The sequence below is a fragment of the Schistocerca nitens genome, chromosome 3 (assembly GCF_023898315.1).
Source record: "Schistocerca nitens isolate TAMUIC-IGC-003100 chromosome 3, iqSchNite1.1, whole genome shotgun sequence".
NCBI classification, from domain to species: domain Eukaryota; kingdom Metazoa; phylum Arthropoda; class Insecta; order Orthoptera; family Acrididae; genus Schistocerca; species Schistocerca nitens.
In genome coordinates, this window is record NC_064616.1 from 789553889 (window position 1) to 789580006 (window position 26118).

The window sequence follows — 26118 nt, forward strand, 5'->3', positions numbered from 1 at the left end:
ACAGAGCACTGAAAGACCTGAGTCGAAACAAGGCCCCGGGAGGAGACAACATTCCATTGGAACTACTGACAGCCTTGGGAGAGCCAGTCCTGACAAAATTCTACCATCTAGTGAGCAAGATGTATGAGACAGGCGAAATACCCTCAGACTTCAAGAAGAATATAATAATTCCAATCCCAAAGAAAGCAGGTGTCGACAGATGTGAAAATTACCGAACTATCAGTTTAATAATTCACAGCTGCAAAATACTAACGCGAATTCTTTACATGCGAATGGAAAAGCTGGTAGAAGCCGACCTAGGCGAAGATCAGTTTGGATTCCGTAGAAATATGGGAACACGTCAGGCAATACTGACCCCACGACTTATTTTAGAAAATAGATTAAGGAAAGGCAAACCTGCATTTCTAGCATTTGTAGGCTTAGAGAAAGCTTTTGACAATGTTGACTGGAATACTCTCTTTCAAATTCTTAAGGTGGCAGGGGTAAAATACAGGGAGCGAAAGGCTATTTACAATTTGTACAGAAACCAGATGGCAGTTATAAGAGTCGAGGGGCATGAAAGGGAAGCAGTGATTAGGAGGGGAGTGAGACAGGGTTGTAGCCTGTCCCAGATGTTATTCAATCTGTATATTGAGCAAGTAGTAAAGGAAACAACAGAAAAATTCGGAGTAGGTATTAAAGTCCAGGGAGAAAAATAAAAACGTTGAGGTTCGCCGATGACATTGTAATTCCGTCAGAGACAGCAAAGGACTTGGAAGAGCAGTTGAACGGAATGGACAGTGTCTTGAAAGGAGGATATAAGATGAACATTAACAAAAGCAAAACGAGGATAATGGAATGTAGTCGAATTAAGTCTGGTGATGCTGAGGGAATGAGATTAGGAAATGAGACACTTAAAGTAGTAAAGGAGTTTTGCTATTTGGGGAGCAAAATAACTGATGATGGTCGAAGAAGAGAGGATATAAAACGTAGACTGGCAATGGCAAGGAAAGCGTTTCTGAAGGAGAGAAATTTGTTAACATCGAGTATAGATTTAAGTGTGAGGAAGTAGTTTCTGAAAGTATTTGTATGGACTGTAGCCATGTATGGAAGTGAAACTTGGACGATAAATAGTTTGGACAAGAAGAGAATAGAAGCTTTCGAAATGTGGTGCTACAGAATGCTGAAGATTAGATGGGTAGATCACATAACTAATGAGGAGGTATTGAATAGAATTGGGGAGAAGAAGAGCTTGTGGCACAACTTGGCAAGAAGAAGGGACCGGTTGGTACGACATGTTCTGAGGCATCAAGGGATCACAAATTTAGCATTGGAGGGCAGCGTGGAGGGTAAAAATCGTAGAGGGAGACCAAGAGATGAATACACTAAGCAGATTCAGAAGGGTGCAGGATGCAGTAAGTACTGGGAGATGAAGAAGCTTGCACAGGATAGAGTAGCATGGAGAGCTGCATCAAACCAGTCTCAGGACTGAAGACAACAACAACATGGTTAAAAGTAAAAATATTGCCACGATTAGGTTGGTGCGCTCCCAGGTGACCTACAGAGTAGCAGAGGGAAGGCAGACAGTGGAAAGGCGGTGAATTGTGTAGAAGCGATGGCGATGTAAAATTTTTGTGCTCTACTTATGACACTAAGCAATTGCGGGAGTCATGGCTGCCGAAGGAACAATGGCTCTGGGAAGCGTCATGTTGGTTGGCTAATGTTAATTTATCAGAGACGTCAAGAAGCCATGTGAGATAATCGTTCACCACACTTTCGACGACACAACCACGGCCAGACAGTACTTTCATTTTGTTTAGTAGAGATTTACATACAAAGTAACAGTCATAATGCGCCAAGTGTGAATATTCAATTAACTTGCAAATTATAGTTCATCTGTAACAGTGAGATGACTTTAAACTGAACATTCCATCACTGTTCTATCCTCAGTCCTTTGTCATTCTAATGTAATTAATAACTTTTGTCAACTTTACGATCTTCAGAGTCGTACCCACAATTTCTCAAACTTCAGCATTTCAAAGTACAAGTTTTGCTTATCAGTTTATTTAAATGGTTTAAAACCTAAGTCTTGTGCGTTGATCGTCTTAGCTTTTCCCTTTGCTGACGTAATTTTCACTGAAAGGAAGCTCGTAATTCAAGTAATAATGTTCAACAGTCGCTTACATAGAAGTTTTAAAATCGATGCCTGAACTTGGAATTCAAATCAAAATTGCTTACGTCCATCTTGCATAAGTACAAAGCACAATTTACAAAGCTGCTCATTAAATTCACAGTAAATTTCAGAATTAATAAAAATTAAATTATCTTCTTCAAAGCTTGGCGACCGCAAGACCCTAGACATAAACCTATCAGGGGCTTTAAAAGATGAATTACAAACAACTCTTTTTCTGTGCCCGCAACAAGAAGATGTTCAAGTGGCAGATGTAATCACGGTTTCAAAACGATACCGAAGATCGATAGTGCTAAGTTAAAGAGGACATGGACATCATAGCCAGTAGTTTTTACCAGTATTTTGAAATTTAATGACTCAAAAACTTTAATAGATATTGAAATGAAAATTTAACCATATAATTAGTATATTTGGTCTCTACGTGACAAGAATTTTGAAAATGTGGGATGGATGGTGGAGTTAATATTTTTTTGTTATCTTACATACTGAATTACATGTAATTTTCATTTTATGTGCGCAGTACCTCCACCCCCCCCCCCCCCCCCCCCATGAACCATGGACCTAGCCGTTGGTGGGGAGGCTTCCGTGCCTCAACGATACAGATGGCCGTACCGTAGGTGGAACCACAACAGAGGGGTATCTGTTGAGAGGCCAGACAAACGTATGGTTCCTGAAGAGGGGCAGCAGCCTTTTCAGTAGTTGCAGGAGCAACAGTCTGGATGATTGACTGATCTGGCCTTGAACACTAACCAAAACGGCCTTGCTGTGCTGGTACTGCGAACGGCTGAAAGCAAGCGGAAACTACAGCCGTAATTTTTCCCCAGGGCATGCAGCTTCAGTGTATGGTTAAATGATGATGGCGTCCTCTTGGGTAAAATATTCCGGAGGTAAAACAGTCCCCCATTCGGATCTCCGGGCGGGGACTACTCAAGAGGGCGTCGTTATTAGGAGAAAGAAAACTGGCGTTCTACGGATCGGAGCGTGGAATGTCAGATCCCTTAATCGGGCATGCAGGTTAGAAAATTTAAAAAGGGAAATGGATAGGTTAAAGTTAGATATAGTGGGAATTAGTGAAGTTTGGTGGCAGGAGGAACAAGACTTATGGTCAGGTGAATACAGGGTTATAAATACAAAATCAAATAGGGGTAATGCAGGGGTAGGTTTAATAATGAATAAAAAAAATAGGACTGCGGTTAAGCTACTACAAACAGCATAGTGAACGTATTATTGTGGACAAGATAGACACGAAGCCCATGCCTACTGCAGTAGTACAAGTTTATATGCCAACTAGCTCTGCAGATGACGAAGAAATTGAAGAAATGTATGATGAGATAAAAGAAATTATTCAGGTAGTGAAGGGAGACGAAAATTTAATAGTCGTGGGTGACTGGAATTCGAGCGTAGGAAAAGGGAGAGAAGGAAACATAGTAGGTGAATATGGATTGGGGGTAAGAAATGAAAGAGGAAGCCGTCTGGTAGAATTTTGCGCAGAGCATAACTTAATCATAGCTAACACTTGGTTCAAGAATCATAAAAGAAGGTTGTATACATGGAACAATTCTGGAGATACTAAAAGGTATCAGATAGATTATATAATGGTAAGACAGAGATTTAGGAACCAGGTTTTAAATTGTAAGACATTTCCAGGGGCAGATGTGGACTCTGACCACAATCTACTGGTTATGAACTGTAGATTAAAACTGAAGAAACTGCAAAAAGGTGGGAATTTAAGGAGATGGGACCTGGATAAACTGACTAAACCAGAGGTTGTACAGAGTTTCAGGAAGAGCATAAGGGAACAATTGACAGGAATGTGGCAAAGAAATACAGTAGAAGAAGAATGGGTAGCTCTGAGTGATGAAGTAGTGAAGGCAGCAGAGGATCAAGTAGGTAAAAAGACGAGGGCTAGTAGAAATCTTTGGGTAACAGAAGAAATATTGAATTTAATTGATGAAAGGAGAAAATATAAAAATGCAGTAAATGAAGAAAGCAAAAAGGAATACAAACGTCTCAAAAATGAGATCGACAGGAAGTGCAAAATGGCTAAGCAGGCATGGCTAGAGGACAAATGTAAGGATGTAGAGGCTTATCTCACTAGGAGTAAGATAGATACTGCCTACAGGAAAATTAAAGAGATCTTTGGAGAAAAGAGAGCCACTTGTATGAATATCAAGAGCTCAGATGGAAACCCAGTTCTAAGCAAAGAAGGGAAAGCAGAAAGGTGGAAGGAGTATATAGAGGGTCTATACAAGGGCGATATACTTGAGGACAATATTATGGAAATGGAAGAGGATGTAGATGAAGATGAAATGGGAGATACGATACGGCGTGAAGAGTTTGACAGAGCACTGAAAGACCTGAGTTGAAACAGGGCCCCGGAAGTAGACAACATTCCATTAGAACTATAGAGGGCCTTGGGAGAGCCAGTCCTGACAAAACTCTACCATCTGGTGAGCAAGATGTATGAGACAGGCGAAATACCCTCAGACTTCAAGAAGAATATAATAATTCCAATCCCAAAGAAAGCAGGTGTTGACAGATGTGAAAGTTACCGAACTATCAGTTTAATAAGTCACAGCTGCAAAATACTAACGCGAATTCTTTACAGACGAATGGAAAACTTGTAGAAGCTGACCTCGGGGAAGATCAGTTTGGATTCTGTAGAAATGTTGGAACACGTGAGGCAATACTGACCCTACGACTTATCTTAGAAGAAAGATTAAGGAAAGGAAAACTAGCATTTGTAGACTTAGAGAAAGCTTTTGACAATGTTGACTGGAATACTCTCTTTCAAATTTTTCAGGTGGCAGGGGTAAAATACAGGGAGCGAAAAGCTATTTACAATTCGTATAGAAACCAGATGGCAGCTATAAGAGTCGAGGGGCATCAAAGGGAAGCAGCGGTTGGGAAGGGAATGAGACAGGGTTGTAGCCTGTCCCAGATGTTATTCAATCTGTATATTGAGCAAGCAGTAAAGGAAACAAAAGAAAAAATTTGGAGTAGGTATTAAAGTCCAGGGAGAAGATATAAAAACTTTGAGGTTCGCCGATGACATTGTAATTCCGTCAGAGACAGCAAAGGACTTGGAAGAGCAGTTGAACGGAATGGACAGTGTCTTGAAAGGAGGATATAAGATGAACATCAACAAAAGCAAAACAAGGATAATGGAATGTAGTCGAATTAAGTCGGGTGATGCTGAGGGAATTAGATTAGGAAATGAGACACTTAAAGTAGTAAAGGAGTTTTGCTATTTGGGGAGGAAAATAACTGGTGACGTTCGAAGTAGAGAGGATATAAAATGTAGACTGGCAATTGCAAGGAAAGCGTTTCTGAAGAAGAGAAATTTGTTAACATCGAATACAGATTTAAGTGTTAGGAAGTAGTTTCTGAAAGTATTTGTATGGAGTGTAGCCATGTATGGAAGTGAAAGATGGACGCTAAATAGTTTGGACAAGAAGAGAATAGAAGCTTTCGAAATGTGGTGCTACAGAAGAATGCTGAAGATTAGGTGGGTAGATCACATAACTAATGAGGAGGTATTGAATAGGATTGGGGAGAAGAGAAGTTTGTGGCACAACTTGAGTAGAAGAAGGGATCGGTTGGTAGGACATGTCCTGAGGCATCAAGGGATCACAAATTTAGCATTGGAGGGCAGCGTGGAGGGTAAAAATCATAGAGGGAGACCAAGAGATGAATACATTCAGCAGATTCAGAAGGATGTAGGCTGCAGTAGGTACTGGGAGATGAAGGAGCTTGCACAGGATAGAGTAGCATGGAGAGCTGCATCAAACCAGTCTCAGGACTGAAGACAACAACAACAACAACCGCCACACAATTCAAAATAAAAGGTCAAAATAAATTTTATTCTTTGAACTGTTAACTTGGTGAAACAGTAAACCAGGCATATTTACCAATTTGTTGTTTTCTGTATTTAAAAAAAAATGCTTTTAGAAGTCAATTTTTTCTTCTGATAATTTAAGAACATGTGACATGCTTCAGCTTAAAATATTTAATACATTGACATCTCGGGTTGTCGGGTGTTCTGCCGGATATCAGCGTCGTACTTGCACGATATTTCGGTCACGTAGCTCGTAACCTTCATCAGGTGCGACCTGAGACTGCTCCTCGAGTGGACCTGGTCCAGTATTTATGCCTATGGCCTTCCCCCTCCACCAACGGCTGCAGGCGCTTCCTCTGTGGTTCGTGCCCATTCCCTGCGACCTGCTGGAGCGTTGCTGCTCCGTTTTCCGTCCGCTGCGGTTCTAGGTGTTCCCTCTGCGGTCCGCGCCCACCAAACCCGCTCCTGGGGATTTCATCTACGGTCTGTGGTACCAAGCGTTCACCCTGCGGTTCGCGCCCGCTCACCACGACCTGTTGGAGCGTTGCCGCTCCGTTGCCCCGACCCCGCCCTCCGCCTGACTACTCCCGACAGCTGCCGCCGGACAACCTTGCAGCCATCACTGAGAAGAACCGGGTCTACCGGGAGTGGCAGAGGACAAGAAATGCCGACACCAAGCGCCTCCTGAACAGGATGCGTCGGGACATCCGGGCCGCCATTGACAACCACCGCAATCGCGACTGGAATAACAAGGTCGCCACCCTTTGTCTTGACGACGGCACGGCCTGGCAGACGACGAAGCGATTCCTACGCCGCACGCAACGTATCCCTCCGCTGCTGGTCCATGGTCAGGCTGTCTGCGAACCAGCTGCGAAGGCTGATGCCCTCGCAGACGTCTTTGAGGCTGCGTTTACGCCGATCGAAGACCCGACTGACGCTGTCCACGACGACCTGGTTGCTGACCGGCTCCCACGCTACTTGGAGGCACGCGACGACGATGACGTCATTGAAGAGACAACGGCGGAGGAGGTGTCGTCCATCCTGCGTGCCCTAAACCCCAGGAAAGCTGCGGGCCCAGACGAAGTTTCCAACGCCCTACTCCAGAAGTTGCCGCCCGTGGCTGTCACTCATCTCGCCGACGTCTTTAATGTCATCCTCCGGTCCTGCAGTTTTCCTCAGTCCTGGAAGCATGCAGAGATCGTGGCGATTCCGAAGATGGGGAAGGATCTGCGTCAGCCTGCGAACTACAGACCTATTAGTTTACTGCCGGCCGTCTCCAAGGTCTTTGAAAGGGTGTACATCAGGCGGCTGCAGCGCCTCGTCGACGAGGAAGGCCTCCTGCCCGAAGAGCAGTTCGGATTTCGCAGGGGCCACTCGGCCGTTCACCAACTCCTTCGGCTAGTGGAAGATGCGTTCGTCGGCCTCGAGCAGCGCGAGTTCTTCGGTGCGGTGTTCCTGGACGTGTCGCGTGCTTTCGACAGTGTGTGGCACCGCGGCCTCTTGTTCAAACTTTTTGAACTTGGGGTCCCGACGTCGCACGTACGTCTCATCGCTTCCTATCTTGCCAATAGGACCTTCCATGTGCGGGCCGCGCAGGGCTTGTCCTCCGTCCGCCGCATCAACGACGGCGTGCCACAAGGCTCGGTCTTGGGGCCACTCCTGTACTCGCTGTACACGTCTGATGCGCCGAAGATCGACCGTGTGCGGCTCGCCCTGTACGCGGATGACACGGCTCTCTATACGGGGAGCCTCAATGCCGCCGTCATGCGCCGCCGTCTGCAGCTCGCTGTTGACACCCTGGCAGCCTGGGCAGTCAAGTGGCGTCTCCAATTCAATGGTGCCAAGACCCAGTTCCTGATCGTCACCAGGCGACTAGTTCCTGCAGGTCTGCTACCGCTCACCGTCGGTGGAAGCCCTGTCCCGTGGCGTCCAACGGCGCATTACCTCGGCGTCACCATCGACCGCCGACTCACGTGGGTTCCGCACATCCGCGAAGTGAAGGCCAAACCGAAGTGGCCGTGCGGTTAAAGGCGCTGCAGTCTGTAACCGCAAGACCACTACGGTCGCAGGTTCGAATCCTGCCTCAGGCATGGATGTTTGTGATGTCCTTAGGTTAGTTAGGTTTAACTAGTTCTAAGTTCTAGGGGACTAATGACCTCAGCAGTTGAGTCCCATAGTGCTCAGAGCCATTTGAACCATTTTTTGAAGGCCAAAGTGCGGAAAAGGCTCCGCATCCTGTACCCGGTGCTGAACCCCGTTTCCCAACTACCACCACGGCTGGGCATCACCCTGTACAAGGCGCTGCTCCGCCCTGTACTCCAACACGCCGCCGTCGTCTGGGGGAACGCCGCCGACACGAACCTGAAGAAGCTGGAGACACTGCCGAATCGCATCCTTCGGCTGGCCTTACACCTGCCTTACGATTTCCCCACCGCTCATCTTCATGACGTCGCGGAAGTACCTCTGCTCCGTGACCTCTTCCAGACGACCGCCCGCACCTTTTACGAACGTGCTGGCCGGTCGCACAACGCCCAAATCCGGACGCTGGGCCGCAAACTGTCGCGCAGCGTCGCCACCCGCTGGCCACACCTGCTCGCTGCATAGCTAGCTCTGCAGAACTGTGCTGAGGAGACACCCAAGAAGACATTCCACATATGAAGACGCATTACATCAGCATGCATGGGAGGCAAAGCAATAACTGCTGCGAACTCCATCACACATCGGAGGACAAGTTATCTCCGTGCAGATCCACGCGAGCCGCTCCGTTTTTCGTCCGCTGCGGCTCTGGATGTTCCCTCTGCGGTCCGCGCCCACCAGTCCCACTTCTGGGTGTTCCATCTTCGGTCTGGTGCGCCTGGCAGTCCGTCAGGGGCTCGTTTTCCATCTCCATGTCTCTGGTTCTTCTGTTTGTGTAGTGTTGCAACTGGCCCCGTTGCTCCTTTAACAATTCCAGAGCCGGATCCCAGGCTCTGCTTAGCTGGTGCCCTGTGTCACGGTTCATAAGATCGTCAGCCATTTTAATTTTTATCGATTCTCTTATAACACTGTCCCAAAATCTAGGTGTTTGTGCTAGAATCTTGGTATCCTCATACTTCATGGCATGATCTAGTTCTAGACAGTGTTCAGCAATAGCTGACTTAGTCACCTGTCTTAATCTAATGTGCCTCTGATGTTCCTTGCACCTGATCTCCACAGTTCTTGTCGTCTGGCCAATGTAGGACATGCCACATTGACAAGGTATATTGTAAATCCCTGGTTTTCGTAACCCCAGGTCGTCTTTGACACTCCCCAGCAGTCCCCCGATCTTGTTGGATGGACAGAAAACACACTTGATATTGTGTTTATGGAGGATCCTACTGATTCTGGCAGAAATAGAGCCAGCATAGGGCAGATATGCCACCTTCTTTGCTTCATCTTGGTCTTCTTCAGGAACCTGTGGTATAGTGGCTGGTTGGAGTGCCCTCTCAATTTGTCTGTCCATGTATCCATTCTTGGAGAAAACTGTTTTGAGACGTTCTATCTCTATAGGTAGATTCTCTTGGTCTGACAGGGCCCGTGCTCTGTGGAACAAAGTCTTCAGAACCCCATTCTTCTGTGCAGGGTGGTGACAGCTGCTGGCCTGCAGATATAAATCAGTGTGTGTTGGTTTTCGGTACACACTGTGGCCAATTGATCCATCTCCTTTCCTCTGGACTAGTACATCCAGAAATGGCAGCTGGCCATTCTTCTCCAGTTCCATGGTGAACTCGATATTAGGGTGGCATGAAGGTTACGAGCTACGTGACCGAAATATCGTGCAAGTACGACGCTGATATCCGGCAGAACACCCGACAACCCAAGATGTCATTAGATAGCCGGGAAAGCCTGAAGAGTTACATTTAATACATTGTTGAACAATGTGATTCACTGTGTAGGCAACCAGTATATTATTATTTTTGCAAAGTTTTCTTCTTGTAGCTTCATTATTGGATGAGAAAATGATACCGTAGTATGCAAAAACGTTGACTACAGGAAACTGAAACTAAATATTTGCATATCAGCGATAACGTGCCACAGTATTCCAACTCCACAATCTTGTTGATTCTGAGTATCCTTTTCATCTTCATTAGTTTTCTTTCTTTTCTTAATTATCCTGGGCTCCTTTGTCATGCTTTCAGCAACTTTTGCAGCTTCAGCAACACATTGCCTGTCCACGTGTAGCAGCCAAATTTTCATGTTGTCCCCAGTTTGATACGATGTATTGGTTCAAATGGTTCAAGTGGCTCTGAGCACTATGGGACTTAACGTTTGAGGTCATCAGTCCCCTAGAACTTAGAACTACTTAAACCTAACCAACCTAAGGACATCATACACACCCATGCCCGAGGCAGGACTCGAACCTGCGACCGTAGCGGTCGCACTACGTTGTATTGCTTATGGTTTTTAATCTGCTTGTAACTCCATCATTAAAGCATGTTATGGCGTCCATCACATCAACATGAAAAGCTGACATGCCAAACAAACAACTTTTAGCGAGTGCTCCCAAATGCACCTATTGAAGCTTTCGTTTGGATTCTGTTTTTTGCTATGTCAACTTTTATCCAGGAGTTTAGAATCTGAGAGATCTCTGTATATTGGCTTTAGTTCTACCATAACAGTTTCTGTCGTCGCGTGTTCATGTGTATTTTTTTGTCCATTTGCTTCACATCATTGCACTTGCCCATTAAGTGTTTCCTTTTGGACAGTGGCCATGCTGTGGATGCATCAGTGGATATTCTGTGAAACGGCGTTGCCCAAATTGCTTTTCTCATCTCACTGACATTTCCGCTGCTTGTCCTGATTGCTAGGCTATAATAATCTGTGAAGCTTTCTATTTCTGATTTGATGATTCTGCCTTATCAACCAGTTGCTTTGCCATCAGAAAGTTTTTTTCCTGTCACGTCCCTGCAGAGTTTCCTAAGTCATGCCCCCATTCTCTCCTGCGCAATGTCCTACACATTCCATATATTTTTCAAATTTCAGATTCGCTATATGGTTTAGCAGCCACAACACTATTGAAGCCTTTAAAGTCACCATCACTAATGTAGTGAGTGTATCACATACCATGTCTAGTAAGTGACCTACTAGAACTGGAGACTGCCCCATTGTTTTCCATACCAAAACTAAAACCTTCAAAGTTTTGTCATATTTGTGTTGATTTATTTTATTGGCACAATATTGGGAGTGCTTTGTCATAGTCCAATACCTTGTCTGTACCTACAGGAGTAACTGTGACAACTCTGTTCGGTGATGTATGGCCTCTCTCTTCTGCCAGGAAGTATCAGCAGACTGACAAATACCTACAGTTTTTGCCCTCTGCATAAATGCTTCACTGACTTCTGTCAGGATATTATGCAAACGTTTATAATACTTCTCATATTTCACAAGTGGTGGTGGGAGATACATCATAGCCCAAAATATCTAGACTGATTTCTTCCTTTCCCAATACACCTCATGGCATAAGCAAGGCGAATACTCACTCCACTATATTTTGTGCATGTTGCAAGAGATGTTGTTACACGTTTCGTTACTTTACACACTTAACATTCCACTACAGTTTTGCTGGATAAGCTTCTTCTTTTACTTATGTTCTGACTAAACGTATGGACCTTTTTACTATTACAGTATTTGCATTTAGCAACAGATAAAAGCAATTCTGAAAGCTTGCACTTACTAATTATAATGAAACTGTTATTTTTACTATTTACAACACTAACATATTGTTCGTTTTCGGTATGTTTCAACTTGCGATTTGAAGTACTGTCTGGCGAGCTTTTAGGCCTGACCTCACTTTGCTGTGGCGCAACAATTTCATTTTTACGATTTCCAATAACATGGTTGTTTTGATTGCCGTAAAATTTACGACTGCAGCTGAAGTTCTTCCTTTTTTCAGTTTACGACCCAAAATAGTTGAAATACGCAGTTACAACATGTTTACAACACGAACACATGCGAAAAACGTAAGTAAACTCAAGTAATCCCCTTGCGTCGACATAAAGATCGATTACATTAAATCCCTACTCATAGTACAGTCGATATGATCTCAAAGGATATTTATTACACGAACCAACTGCTATGGAAATAGCGGGGCAAAATTAAATAACGAGACGCTGGAGGCACTGTTTTATGATTGACAGTAATGTGACAGCTCGACATTCACGCGCCGCATCTGCTTTAGAAAGACATGTAAACACGAAAACAGTGAGGTACTATACATAACCTATACATTTTTAGACTCACGAAGAATCAAAAAATTTTATTAAATGAAAATAAATTTCCATTTTTTGGACTGTCATGACTTCTAGGCCACCTTAAGATGATACTTTTGTAATAGTGGGTGAAATATACGATCGAGCCCCTACATCCAACAGTTGCTTAGGAATTAGCAGTCTACGGCCTTTATTGTTCAAAAACCATACACTCAGAGCACACATGGATCGAATTAGAAAGGAAGTTATAACATATGGTCCAGTCACATTAATGTGATCACCTGGTGGGAGATACATCATAGCCCAAAATATCTAGACTGATTTCTTCCTTTCCCAATACACCTCATGGCATAAGCAAGGCGAATACTCACTCCACTATATTTTGTGCATGTTGCAAGAGATGTTGTTACACGTTTCGTTACTTTACACACTTAACATTCCACTACAGTTTTGCTGGATAAGCTTCTTCTTTTACTTATGTTCTGACTAAACGTATGGACCTTTTTACTATTACAGTATTTGCATTTAGCAACAGATAAAAGCAATTCTGAAAGCTTGCACTTACTAATTATAATGAAACAGGTGGCGACAGTGGCATTGTAGGGTACATAAAACGTGTTGAGGGGACACATAAAACAGTGCAGCCATTGTCGTAACCCGAAAACGGAGAGATTTGTCTGACGCCAAAAACAGCATGATCATTTGCTTTCCCAAAATGGCTAATTTTGTAAACTGTTCACATGCTGCCATGGTTAAAGTATGGCCTGGGGCTGTTTAAACTATTGTGCACCATGAGCCATAAACGATGGCTGAAGAGATGTGTGTGGCCATAAAGATGTGCAACTGGTGAGCAATCCACACCCAGATGAACCAAGTGGCAACCAATAGTGTATCCTCAATGACGATTCAGTGAACGTTGCTACATATGGAGCTTGGCATCAGGTGCCTGGTTCACGCACGCACTCTGACTGCTGCTCATCGGCAATGAAGGCTAGAATTTACACGTCAGTACGGCAACTGGACGTGTACCGGGTGGCGACAGGTAGACTTTCGTATGAATCACCTTTTATGCTCTATGCGACAGATGACCATTAGCGTGTACAGCGTGAAACGCCTGAAACCAAACACCCTGTAACCAGGAGGGAGCGCTGGGGATTTTTCGTGGCTTTCCCTGGATGATCCCTTCGTTCTGGAAGGCACAGTTCGTTAACACAAGTCGTCTTAAGATATAACACAATCCAAGAGAATATGCAAATCTCAAAACGTAATCAGGCAAGGAAAAAATACTCTGATATGCAATGGTGTAACACTAAGGCTTCAGAGACTAGCGAGAAACTGGATGCAAACAATAAATAGTCGTCAGAGGGTTGCATCACCTCACGTGCTTGCCGCAGAGGATGATCCTATCTCGATCAGCTGGGGTGGGAGGCGGCAAAACCAGCGAGAATCCTGATTGATCGACGGAGACTGGGGCGCAACTTGGGCCAACCTGTAGGAGAGTGGGTGCAAGAAGGGGCGGAGATGCGACCAATCGGTCGGTCTATATGGGCACCGCAGGCCAATGATGTTCAACCTCTGCTGATGGTAAGGGAAGACGTCGGGGATGGCGGACGTAAAAGATGGAAGTACCTCACCCTATACCTCATGACGACGACACGACACCTTGGGTCCACCCAGTGTTTCAGCTGAACGTACAAAACCAATGGCGTCACCCACGCAGTATTATGTCTGTGTTTATGGATGGTGGGCCCAATGATACTGGTGTAACATTTCGTATATGTGTGGGGTCTGCACCCATGCAAAATTTCAGCCGACCTATGACCAATCATGGGGCACGGATGTGCATCGGTAATTAGCGAGAAAGATGGGGAGTGATTCCTTGAAGTCACATTATCATCACTAGCTTCTGCATCTGCGTCTTTAATGTCCTGTCCATCAGCACAGCTTCCAGAATAGACTTGGGAAACAAAAGGGCGATGGTCAGTTGTGCGCCAGTGCCCAACCGTACTGCTGCCGAGTAGCAGCTCTTCTAAACACTATCACATTTGAGGAAACCAGATACGACTTTCCCTTATATTACTCGTACCTTAGCTACTTGAGCTATGCACTGCTGTGTTTAAAAAGAATACCACAATGAAATCATAGAGTCGACCTACAGACGTCTGTTTTCATGGCCCAGAGCTAATTCGCTGCAAATAATAACCTATAGCTTTAATCCTGCAGTCAAATAGACTACTCATTGGCTAAAATTTCGAGTTAATAAAATATACAGAAATACAAAACAAAGTTAAATGAATAATTTAATAACAAGGATTCTATTATAACGTCTGCAACTGATGTAAGCGACAGAAAATTATGTTTAATAATGTTTATTCAAGAAAAGATATCTCAAATAAACGGGAAATGGTCTTAGGACGTTCAAATAAAATACAGACAGAAAATACTCTTAACAAATGCAGTAAAGCTGGGAGCTTTACGAGAATGGTAGTAAAATCCCCAAACTAAACAGTCATCGAAGATACGCTGAAACTGCGTCCATTTCGTGATCAAATACACTTCATTGTTCAACATGATGATTTACAAATTAACACTCACAATACAAAGAATAACAACTAATACTGTGTCAACGCGGAGTTTCGCATTACAAGCGGAAAAGTTAGAGTCCTACTCTGGAGCACATTCAGATCTCTCCAATTATAAAGTCCCTTCAGAAGTATGGCAGCGGCCGTTCCCCACCCAGAATCAAACACATCCGTGATCGAATCACCGATGTTACTATAGGCAGATCTGCTTTCTTCAAGAACTCGACATAAAGTGTCCCGAATTTCTCCCTTGAGCTCTGACTCCTGTAGTGTTTTCCCACTGGCTGCTTTTCCATGGGCTGAAGGCCATCTCCACCAAAAATATATAGCTCTTATGTGCTACAGACATGATTTCACTGTTCTTTGACCACTTCCCGGATTAAAACGTTAAAACAATGTTTAAATAAAGAAATATCATAAACATTTGGTTACACTCAGGTCATTTACATTAAATATAAGTAATAGCAGGTTCATAAATAAATGATAAGCCAACATTCTTGCATAAGTGTGCTCTTGATAAATGACCAAAGGCTGTCCTTAAATATTGTTTAAACAAGTATTTATGCCTTCTTGATAAAGCGGCTCTTGGTTCTCCTTTCAATTGCGATCACTGATAACACATGCGATTGACCACTTTTAAATTAGCACAGTTTTTAAGAGCACATGCAATCAACATTTAAATAATGTTACTGGTAAAATGACAAACTGCTCATCAAATAACTACACAAATATGACAATATGAGGTATTGATGGTATGTTCATGTGCTGTGTAAATGTGGAGAATACGATGTCGTGACAAACATTTGCGTAATGAAAAAGATGTAAAAGACGTCATTAATCAATAAATAAAGTAGGTACAGATATTTGGCTCTCAGGGATGATAGCTATAGTGCAGTGCTGTCATCTGAGATATCGTTTGTTCAAATCGCATGAGGCAATTTAAAATTTTTAATTCAGATTTTCATTGTGTAAATGTTTATTCACTGTGAAATATTAGCTTCTATTGTTTTAAAGATAGTGAAATTTTGTTGTTTCATTAGATGAACCACGTTTTTCTGAGATCGCAATTATATTCAGATTTGCATTAATATTTGACGTGAGTTATTGTCGACTCTCAAAATGCTGTAACTTAGCCATCTTTCAGCTTTCATTTCTGGAGCATTGTCTCCTGCATAAAAGCCATTTGAACAGCAGCTGTCCAAATTGTCAGCGATTGGCTTTACCCGTTTCCAGTGACACTTCTCATCTCTGCACCTGACCGACTGGTAACGATCTGCCCACAGCGCGCCCTGTGCCCTGGGCCTGCTAGTATTCAGCTGTGCAACCAATTCATCTCTCCTCAATACCAGGCCTAAGTGGATAAATAATTCGCCCACACACTCGTAACATTGCAGGTGCTCAATGCCAGTGCGCCGGAAAAGATCCTAAAATGCAGATGCCACGAACTGAGGGTTGTTATTGGAAACCAGGAAACCTCTATTACGAATATGATGGACAGTGCACTGATAGTAGCTGCTGTAATAGCTGTAGCCATCAGTGTGACATATGGAAAGTCAGAGGGTGTATCGAGAACAACAATCGCATCTCTCCCCAGAATGGACCAGTGGCATCAACATGTACCCTCGGCGAGGGCTAGTCAGGCTGCACCAAAGGGTTCAGCTGCTGTGCTGGGATTGGCTGGTCGTGCGACCAGGCAAGGCAGTTCCAGACAATGCGTTCAATGACAACGTCAACTCCAGGTCAATAAACATGACGTCACGCTGTTGCCGGCATTCTTTAACTGTAGAGCATGAGAGGAACTAATATCTGACATTCGGCGTCATCTGTACCCAACTAAATGACCCCTTCAGTGACATTAAAACTGTGTTACAAGGTAAAATAAGTACACCATTCTGGGTAGGTGACGTTAGGAAAATGCTCTGGCCTGCTGTACAGCAGACAAAACCCTGTGGAGAAGCGGATGACGAGCCGTTTCTGTCTCTACGTCACTGCCCGTAATAGGAAATCTGTCTGTGATTTGCGTCTAAGGAAAACACAGTGCCTCATGTTTATCAAATTCGGCGTCTGGCCAAACGGCAATCGAGAAAGCGCTCAGCGTTGGACTGTTGCATGGTGGGCTGATAATGTATCTCATATGTATAGTTACTGAGAAACAGCCGCTGCACCGGGGGGACAAACAATGAAATAAGAGTCTTGTGATTCGCGATCAGGTGAAACCTTACACCATAGAGGAATATGTGAAACTTCTAGACCCCATAAATGATATCCAACGTGTCCCTTCCAGTTTGTGAATAATTTCTCTGCGCCACTTTTAATGTTTCAGACGCAAATTCAGTGCTCTCTTCCGTACCGTCGGCGTATTTGTGGGGCAGTATGGCATCAACGACACAGTACGATGCGTCAGTAGCCACGACCAAATGCATGCCGCACTAGAGTGTTGCTAGATCAGGGGCTGCCCTAAGGCACTTTAAAAGTTGCATGAAAGCCTTCTCGACCACCTCTGACCATAAAAATGTAGTCATTTTTTATACAACTGATTGATCGGATAGGAAATATATGGCGCATTTGGAATAAACTTGGTGGAATAATTTACCTTGCCTAGGGACGACAGTGTTCTTCGAGGGTCTTAGGAGTCAGGAAGTCACGACGGCAGCCACACGATCCTGCCCATCTCCATTCAACATGTGGCCCAAGTACTTGACATTTGGTGCAAAGAAGGTACATTTGTCGAGGTGACAGTGCAGACTATTCGCTCGAAGTCGATCGTACGACTGGAGACTGCGCAGGTGCTGCTACCGTGCGGCCCCTGTAACTAAATAATGTCTAAATAATTAAAACTATTGGCGATACCTTGGATGAGTTTCTCAAGATATTTCTTAAATATCGCGGGAGCACTTGCAACCCCAAGTGGAAACCTATTATAACGATGCATTCCGAACGGCGTCTTAATCACTAACATCTGTTTCGTCTGACCATCTACTGACAGCTGAAAGTAGGCGTCAGGAAGATCTAGCTTCGAATAATATTGGCCCCTGCCCATTTAGCCAACAATTTCTCCTGTCGAGAAAGTGAATACAAATCGACATTTGCATGAGCATTATCGGTAGACTTAAAACCATCAGTGGTTAATGATCCATTACTTTCTGAATAACGAGTATGGGCGTAGCCCACCGACAGTACGAAAACGGTAAAGGAACACACGCATTTTACAACCTGTCTAGTTCTGATTTGACTTGCTCATACATGGCCAAAGGCACCGGACGAGCACTACGAAAATTAGGTTTTGCCGATTGCTTTAAGGAAATGTGGGCCTAGAACCCTGTTGCACTAATTAGCGCAGGGTGACACAGCCGCTTAAAATGCACACAGAATGCGACAAGTGCCGTGAATGGGATCGCAGGTGAAACCATGTTAACCTGGTACTGAATTTGAAAACCAAAAAGCGCAAAAGCGTCTAAACCAACAATGTTACATGTCGTTCAATAGTTGACTACAAGCAAGGTTAGTTGCCGAGCGACATTTTCAGACTTAGCTTGGACAATGATCTGACACAGCAGCGGCAATTGCACATCATCACTTTGCGCTGACGAGACTTCAGCTGAATGGAGCCAGTGCGCAGGTATGTGTCATGAACTTTGGCAGTTTTTAACACATCACTCGGGATAGGATCAGGCGCCTCTAAAGCTTTCGCGCTGACGTCTCAATTTGGAGTGAGATGAATAATACGAGTAACAACACGGATTAAGGAGTCCGCATATGACGTGTCACACTGGTTACAGGAAAAGTCAAACTGTGTGACAAACAGTCCCCTAGAACTTAGAACTACTTAAACCTAACTAACCTAAGGACATCACACACATCCATGCCCGAGGCAGGATTCGAACCTGCGACCGTAGCGGTCGCGCGGTTCCAGACTGTAGCGCCTAGAACCGCTCGGCCACCCCGGCCGGCTAGCAGCCTGTGCTCCGTAGGATTTTTTATGTTGCTTAACACATTTGTTGAACAGGCGCCTAGCTGCAACGACGTGAGTTTGTTGGATGTAATAGACAGTCAGCAAACCACAGATATAGCAAAAAGTCAGACAACTAAGATCCGAGAGTAAGTGTAATTTTTGCACCAATTTGTACTGTTTACTACTAGAGGACACTAAGGGTACACACTGGCGCCCACGGCCAGATATTTGACTTGTCTTGCAGTGAACAAAAAAACGACGTAAATAGACGTCCTAACTCTTATGTGCCTCGTCGAAGCAAACGAAGCGTGGAGGAGGAGGCGAGCCAACCGCAACCGCCAACTGCTGTTGGTTTTGCAGTAGCTGTAACAGCTGTGTCTTCTGTTTTTGGTAATTCCCACTGCTTGTCTTCTTGTTGCTGTCTCCGTAGTTGCTGTTGCTGTCGTTGTTGCAGTTACTGCTGCAGCAGCTGCAACTGTTGCTGCCACAACTTGAGAAACTCGGGATCCGTGCCACACTGGGATAGTTACACGGTGAGAAAGTTCTTGTCGCCAGTTTTCTATCCTACTTTGCATAGGCAGAAACACAGTTGATAACAACTTGCACTGGTGGTAATGTGGAGACTTACGGACGATAACAGATGGGTCCACAGGTGAATGATAGTGAAATTGACGAGGTGAACGAATAACAAATACAAGCCGAAGACGTAGCCAAGTTGTTTACACATATACCACAATGAAAGGGAAAATCTAAGTCACAAAACGTAATCAGACAAGGTCAAAATGCTCTGCTATTCAATTGTGCTATGCTCAAGCTTCAGAGACTAGCGAGCCACTGGCTGCAATGACCGTGATGGGGTGTATGAAAGGGATGCTCCACCTCAGGTACTTGCCACAGCCTTGGCGGTGTCTGGAAGCCGAGTACCGCTCGCAATGGATACTGGGGCTAGGCTGGAAATCCAAATCACCCTAGGATATTAAATCCTCTCTTACATGCAGATTGTGTTTACTCGGCACGATGGCATCTAACAGCAGGATAATGTAACGTATCACATTGCTCGTAGTGTATTTATGTGGTTCAAAAAGCACTAGGATGAGTTTATCGTTATCCCCTAGCCACTAAATTATCTGGACTTAAACCCACAATCTGTGGGACCATCTCGATTGGGCAGTTCGCGCCGTGGATCCACAACCGAGAATCGTATCGCAGCTGGCTACGGAACTGTTGTCGGCATGGCTCCTTATCCCTGTCGGCACCTTCCACAACTTTACTAACTCTCTTCCTGCACGTTTCGTGCTGCAAAAGTTGGTTATTTTGGTTTTTGTCCCAACAGTCATGTGACTGGGCAGTGTAATATCGTTATTCGCCCAAGTAATAACGTTTCAAATACTCCACTGAGTGACAGGGGAAACCTTGTATCTTTGCTGATAACTTTTCGAAGACAAGTGTTACGGTCTGTTTCACAGCGAAGGTCGTGTGCCAAAGGCCAGCAGACGAGAGGTACAGTGCCCGACTTCGCTCGTAGTGGCCGATGACACGGAACAGTGGGTTTCGTAGTTCAGTATAAAAGTTTTGACCGCACTTGGTGCACGTAGACGATATTAATTCATACAACAAACAATTATAAGAGCAACTTTTCACAAAGTATCAGTCTTACAGCAAGTAGTGAATAAGGAACTTGGTGCGACTGTATGTAGTTTGTCGCCACATAAAAGCACAAATCGGATTTACGCAAAATCGTGATGATTCGGTCACACCAAGACTCATAGGAGATACAAATCTCTTGACCTTGTCTTTTGCAAAAGGCTGCCTGAATACACAGTGCTAGCTAATAAATTTAAAGTTAGTATTACAAAATGGATGAAAAGTCAGTGCGTTTACTCCCGCAAGAGTTCCTCGAGTATCTGAAAACTGACCTACATTTCTTACATGAATAAACAATAAACAATACGCAATTAATAATTAAACATGATCTATTGTCTTTGTCATTCACCTAACTATTTAGTGCATTTATCTTGTAATTACTCTGTAATGTAATTGGTCACTGTTATTGCTGTCTTTCTAAATATGCAGTTACATACCTAGTATTATTTTCTTGTACTTAGTGACGTTTGTTTAAGCATTTTTTTCTTTTTTAAGATTTCGACGACACCAATTTAATGTGAAGTTGCTCAAAGACGAATAAAGCACTTGTATTTGTAAATTATTGCCCATGTAAAAGTACCTTAAGACTGGAGCAACATCGTTCAGAAATGTGTCTCAAATACACTGCATCGACGCTGCTCCCAGCTCAGTCTTCTGGACTTAAGGTACAAGCGCGAAGTCTTAGTGACGGTCGCGTCTCCTAATACTAGCCGAAGAAGAGGGGAGAAATGTTGCATAGGTTCACGTACTATCTGAACATTCGTTTATTAAATATCATTAAATAGATCTTCCTTATACGTAAAATGTTTTGGTCCTTAAAGTATAATGCACTGGCAAACACCATCACAGTGAGTTGTTGCGTGTCAGGTCCCGGTACAAAGGCTACCGAAATGAGATAGCGTACCGTCGTGCTAAGAAAAGAAAGAATGCCTTCTCTTGTGTTGCTGCAGCGCGAATTTCTTCGTAATACGGAAAACGTAGGTGATGCAGGCTTAGCTAAAGTGCACCACCTTACACACGCAGGTAAGAGCTATTCTCGAAATTCATTAAAATTACGGATAGCCCGATTCATAAGGGAAAACGAACGCAAAAAGCACTTCTCCAACCTTTAGTAGTGAAGTCTATTTGCGACAGACTTTTGTTTGCTGCGCTTGTGTGGAGGGTTCGGGACGGCAGAGGAACGTGGTGCAGGCTACTCATTTTTATGATTCTCAACTTGATTCCATCTGTACCTGTCAAGGTGGAGGCTTGTATAGCTTCCCTGTTATTGAAATCGCTTGTGTGGGGACGGCGTGGGAGGAAGGGGGGAGAGGGGGGGGGGAGAGAGGAGCCTGTCAATAGTGTGACTGCTCGCTGTCCGAGAAGCGATCCCTGGATATGCACCCGGTTAGAAGTAATAAGAATGTTAGGTTTGGGACTAGGCAGACGAAGACGTGTTAAAACGGCGCAATGAAGTTGCAATTAAATCTGGTAAATAAGATGAATATACAATGTGTTTTTTTTATTCAGATAAGTCATTGTTTTCAAATATATTTACAGTAAAGACATATTTCTGTTCAAAACGTTACTCTTAAAAATTTGGCAATGGACCCATTAGATTGTTTACTTGCGGGTAACTGTTTACTTGCTGGGAGAATTAACGGAACATTACTGCGAAACTTTACAAAAATACAAACGTAAGAGTCAAAATTGTTTCAGTTTGTCATACAAAGATTGCATTAACAATTTTTGCAGCAATAAATTATAACAACCTCAAAAATTATTGTACGATGCAGCACAATGTAATTTAATTTTCTTGTAGCCCTATTACAGTATGTAAATAACGTTGAGGATGACCTTTAACATTTCTGCCATCAAACTGACACGTAAATTCACGTCAACTATGGTAAGAGATGCAACCTAACATTATTTACTTGCTTAACTATACGTTCTTATTTACGTGATTAGCAACAACTTTCGAAGTGCATTTGGGTATTCAGGATCTTTATGTGAGTCGTATTTACCCATATCACAGTTATCTTCGTAGAAATCATCCCTGAGAACCATTTTCCTGGCACGAACACTGCAAGCATAATTACCTTTGGCACTTATCACTGTTTATAAGCACTCGTCCTGGGAAAGATGCCATTAGCGAGAATCTGAAATTAAAGATAGAGCTACCATTTCTCGATTTACTCTAATATGATAGAAACGCAACACTTATGTTTTACTTGCAGTAATTCCGTTTGTCGTAGACTATCCCTTACCATTGTTATAGCTGAACTCTTCTTTCCAAATTACTGCAAAAATGAGCAACTTTGTGACAACAGTGGTTCCAGCATTTTATACTTAGATAGTGTAATTGGGCGCAACATTCAACATACATCTTTGCTGTAGTGTGCTCTCGCATAGTACTGCCGTTAGTACTGCTCATGCCCGCATCTCGTGGTCGTGCGGTAGCGTTCTCGCTTCCCACGTCCGGGTTCCCGGGTTCGATTCCCGGCGGGGTCAGGGATTTTCTCTGCCTCGTGATGGCTGGGTGTTGTGTGCTGTCCTTAGGTTAGTTAGGTTTAAGTAGTTCTAAGTTCTAGGGGACTTATGACCACAGCAGTTGAGTCCCATAGTGCTCAGAGCCATTTGAACCATTTGAGCCAGTACTGCTCATAATCTGTTTAAGGAGACTAAACGTCTAGGTCATCAGTGTCTTATTCAACCCCAGGGCTGAATCAGTATAGCCCATCTGTTTGCGTAACGTGTATCTGAGGCGGGACGTGTGTAATAGCCCAGTATTCACCAAGTGGGATATGGGAAACAGCCTAAAAACCACATCCAGGTTAGCCGGCAAGCCAGCCTTTGTCGTTAATGACGTGCGCGCTCTCCGCTGAGACTCCGAGGTGTTGACTTCCTTGTCGTCGCGGAGCGTTGTTTACTTGCATTTCCATATCTAATCTCACTCCGTCACTTGTGTTCGAGCTACTTTTGTGAAAACGACCTACATTCGCGCAGTTGCTACGCGCTAATAGTGTACAATAATTAGCACAGGAGCTACAACTATGTTTTTATATTAGGTGCATTGTACTGCCATCTACTGCCAGGTACTCCATATCAGCGACCTCAGTAGTCATTAGACATCGTGAGAGAGCAGAATGAGGTTCTCTGCCGAACTCACGGACTATGAACGTGGTCAGGTGATTGGGTGTCACTTGTGTCCTACGTCTGTACGCGATATTTCCACACTCCTAAACATCCCTAGGTCCACTGTATGCGATGTGATAGTGAAGTGGAAACACAAAGAGACACGTACAACACGAAAGCGTACAGGCCGACCTCGTCAGTTGACTGACAGTGTGAGCTAACATCCCAAAGATGTTCGAGCTCACATGCGGTTCCTCTTCGTCGAAATGCCTTGGCTCAAACGCGTCTAGGGGTTGAACCGCATGTGTCGCATTACATGCCATAAATTAGACACTTGTGACCCTTCGGTTAAATTGTCTGGCTGATGTCAAGTTTTTGAAATTGTATGAAACAAAATTAATGTAACATATAATAACAGTAATAATAATATCGGGAACTAAATTAACGACCCATAAATGATGTAGGCCATACGGTTGCGATTTAGTTAGCTTAATGGTTATTTAGAAAGAAAACTAATAGCGAAAGTGATCGTAGTTAGAATTACTATTACACTAGAGCGCATATCCATTTGACATAGTTCGATCAATCACAATCCCAACGCAAAACGCAAGTCCAATACTCCACCTCGATATTTGTAAGAAAAGTTAGTGTTCACACCATATGCGCGGCGGCTCACCTGTTTGAGGGGCAGGCTAACAACTGCAGTTTTTGAACAAAGCTTCAGAACTCGCACAAAAAGACTGCACTGTGCGTCATCATCATTGTAAATTACTCCTTCTCCTCAATGTACATACAATAAAATAGTAGCAGTGATGAAGCAATATACTGTAGACCTTAGACAAATTGACAAAGGTACTAATTAAATGTATCCTGCACAGATGTATACACTTCCTTTGAAAATCTTCAGTAGTTTTTTAAATGTTACAAAATTGCGTGACAAAATATTTGTAAGTACAAGTTAAGGACTTCAGCATGTCTGTAATTCCACAGTGCCTTATTTCTGCTAATATTTATCTCAGTGTAAATATTCAGTATTTATTTAAATATTATTACATGACTGACTCGGAGTTGCTTGCAGCGTACATGAAACACCATAAGAAAAAACAATTAGACAAGAACAAAATTTTTTTCAAAGTGACCATAATGCACTTAAATGCTGTACAATAATATCTGTGATAAGACTCAGAACAAATGATGGAAATTTTCTAAGTCGTTTCACTTCCTAACTGCCTTAATACCAATTGTCCGCTTTCGCGTCTCAATCCGAACTCTTACGCTTTGGTGTGTCCAGCCGAACTGTCCTCTTTCCCGTCTGCACCAGCACTGTACCTCTGCCCGCCCCCGGCCGTGTTTCCCGCGCGCCGAATATCCTCGCTCAACTGACCAGGGCAGTTCCCTTTCCTGAAGCCGTCCATTTGATTGGCTACAGCTTATTCTACATTTTTTACATTTTAACATATTTAAATAATCAAAGCTTGACCACTTTCACGTTCTAAATAAAGTAACAATAATATCCATTACATAATAAACGTTAAATTCCGTTACATAAAACCAATACAATTTGAAACGTCCCCTTAGAAAAATTAATGAATTACTGTGCTGATAAACCTCTTACATTATTTGCTTTTCAAACAGCTGAGCAAAACTGAACGTACTCAGACATTACTCTCTTTACTTATTCTGATCAATACTAAACTGACACACAATATTTTTAGCGCAACGCAATCTGACTTTGAAAAATCCCTACAAAAGAATGGCCCTGACTAACAATAACCTATACCTTTCATGAATCACTTACCTCACAAAAATCTTCGTTACTCAAACTACTGCAATACAGCGAGCGCCACTACTGTCAGCTAAATAAAAGATTCTAACTACTGAAGGCACTAACTACTGATAGGCATAGTTAGCAAATGAATGATTTTGATAGAGAACAAACAATGTATTTACCTTAATAGTGTTCAAAAGTCATAATATATATATCACTTCATGACATCCAGTATTACAAATTTACCGTCTCTGATGAACACACGTCCAGATCATCCGTTCTCAAAACTCCGCCATCTCTCTCCCCACATCTACCACTGCTGGGGGCTCACCTCCAACTGCGCAACGCTACGCGTTGTTAACATCCAGCTGCCCAACACTACAATAGCAAACAACAATGCAAACCAGCCACAGACTGCACACAGCACAGCCAGTGATTTTCATACGTGGCGTTACCAATAAAAAACCTAAACAGCCTACTTACAAATTTCCTACTTAACTTTGAATGTCACAGCCAGTAGCCTTGCACCAATATGCTTTCTGATAAATAAATAAAGAACAAAAGTAACTATTATGCACTAAACTTTACATCAAATATTCTGTAACGTAATGATTCGGTAAGGTGTCATGCTGTCATCGTTCAATGTGTTTTGTGTGGAGGAAATGATGATCTGATGTTTAACTGAAAATACTGATAATTTAAATTTACTATATTTTTTAAACAAATAAAGTTACAGATTTGATATTTACAACATTTGTCATTTTAATGATGTGCTTCAATATCAAATGTTGATCGTTAAGATCGTCTAAGCGTTCAGATTTTA